Below are 2,605 nucleotides of genomic sequence, written 5' to 3'. Positions count from 1 at the left end.
TACCTCACTCTGGATGATATTTTCCAGTTCCGACCATTTGCCTACGAATTTCATAAAGTCATTGTTTTTGATAGCTGAGTAATATTCCATTGTGTAGATGTACCACATTTTCTGTATCCATTCCTCTGTTGAAGGGCATCTGGGTTCTTTCCAGGTTCTGGCTATTATAAATAAGGCTGCAATGAACATAGTGGAGCACATGTCTTTTTTATATGTTGGGGCATCTTTTGGATATATGCCCAAGAGAGGTATAGCTGGATCCTCAGGCAGTTCAATGTCCAATTTTCTGAGGAACCTCCAGACTGATTTCCAGAATGGTTGTACCAGTCTGCAATCCCACCAACAATGGAGGAGTGTTCCTCTTTCTCCACATCCTCGCCAGCATCTGCTGTCACCTGAGTTTTTGATCTTAGCCATTCTCACTGGTGTGAGGTGAAATCTCAGGGTTGTTTTGATTTGCATTTCCCTTATGACTAAAGCTGTTGAACATTTCTTTAGGTGTTTCTCAGCCATTCGGCATTCCTCAGCTGTGAATTGTTTGTTTAGCTCTGAACCCCATTTTTTAATAGGGTTATTTGTCTCCCTGCGGTCTAACTTCTTGAGTTCTTTGTATATTTTGGATATAAGGCCTCTATCTGTTGTAGGATTGGTAAAGATCTTTTCCCAATCTGTTGGTTGCCGTTTTGTCCTAACCACAGTGTCCTTTGCCTTACAGAAGCTTTGCAGTTTTATGAGATCCCATTTGTCCATTCTTGATCTTAGAGCATAAGCCATTGGTGTTTTGTTCAGGAAATTTTTTCCAGTGCCCATGTGTTCCAGATGCTGCCCTAGTTTTTCTTCTATTAGTTTGAGTGTATCTGGTTTGATGCACCACACACTCTTGAATTCAATTAAATCGTCACATGAAAGAACACACAACACAATAACCTCTGATCCAATTAATAAGGTATAATTGCTCACCTAGACATGCAAATCCCTGTACACATCCATCCCTTTGAGAATATTCATAACAACCTGTAAATGTGCAGAGAGGATGTTATCTAAACATCCACTTCCATGTTCTCTTGGCTACTTCTCTCCCTCTGGTGCCAGTCTCCTCCTTTTCTCTAAAACTTCTCTCCTGTCCATCCTTCCTTCTCATCCAATGACAGGCCTCGTTCTATCTTGTACCAGCCTTCACCTGCGTAATGACATCATCCTACATCCTACCCTCTATAAGGGACATAGATGTCTTTTATACATAAACAGTTGTCTCAAGGGACTAGAGAATTGGCTCAGAGGTTAAGAGCACTTGCTGCTCTTGCAAAGGACCTGAGTCTGATTCCCAGCACCCACAGGGTAGCTCATGACCATCTGTGACTCCAATCCCAGGGGACCTGATGTCTTCTGACCTCTATGGGCACCAGGCACACATATGACACACATACCTACATGAAGGTTGAAAATACTCATGCACACACAGAATGACATTTTAAAAAGTTGTTTTAAAGATGATGGCAGGGTTAAGAGCCATGTGCGGTTCCTGCAGGCACCCAAATTCAGTTCACAGCCCACACTGGGTGGCTTACGACTGCTTATAACTCCGGTTGCAGGGGACACATGGGATCTAACGCTACCCACACGTGTGTGCATTGGCGCACACACCACTTTGTATGTATCTAGTCCTTTGTATGTATCTAGTCCTTTGTATGTCTTAGTCCTTGCTAAGCTGTATGCAGAGTAGTGTGATGTGTGAGGTCAGAGACAAGACATTCTGATGTCAGTGTGTGCACTATGATGCATGTGACACAGGGGTACAGAAGGACCCACAGCCCGGAAGGAGGGGAGAGAGGAGACAGGGAAGTAAGCCTAGTGGTCACTGTATCCACTTACAGTCCATGTGAATGTTGGTCTGACCCCCATGAAGGTCCTCTGAGGGGTGGCTGTGGACACGGAAGCCCAGAGAGCTGAGAGCAGAATGTGTGCCTCCTGTACCCTCTCCTGACAAGCTCAGGCCCAGGAGGAGCTAACTCACACTCAGGAGGCGTGGGCAGTGGGAGGTGCTGCTCCCCCGCAGAAGGGGTTCAGACAGGACCAGGTGGAAGTTTCATAGAGTGGTGGTGGCTACCAGCCACTCCTGAACCAACGGGTTTCCAGGGCTTTCTGGTAGCAGGTGGGAAAAAGCTCTGACTCATAAAGGCAGGGCCCAGCTGCGGGGATGGAATGGCCAGTGAGCAGGGTCCCAGAGTCCTCTGTGTATTTCTAGTCAGTGAGCAAAAACGAGTTTGAAACCTACATCCTGGCTGCCAAGTGCCTGAGACTTCAAAACTGCCTCAGATTGTTAGTGTGCACCCTGGAGTCAGGCACATGGCTAGTATACCAGGGAAAAGACTTGGCTACAGCTCGAGCTTTGGGTTGGTTTTTTCTTAGCCCACTTGAAGGAACTCTGACCAAGGAACCAGGCTCTGGCAGGCCTTGCCCTCCCCCCATTCCCTCTGCCTTGCTAAAAACCATTAGATTCCATTCCAAAAGCCAGCCCCCAGGGTCTATCCCCTTATTGGGCCACTTCCTGTTCCTGAGGCTGACTGCCAAGGCTCAGCTGCCATAATACTGAAGTCCAGCAATC

Source organism: Rattus norvegicus, chromosome 15 (genome assembly GCF_021556685.1).
Source record: "Rattus norvegicus strain SHRSP/BbbUtx chromosome 15, alternate assembly SHRSP_T2T, whole genome shotgun sequence".
NCBI classification, from domain to species: Eukaryota; Metazoa; Chordata; class Mammalia; order Rodentia; family Muridae; genus Rattus; species Rattus norvegicus.
The sequence above is the reverse complement of the archived record's forward strand: the minus strand, read 5'-3'. Positions refer to the sequence as shown.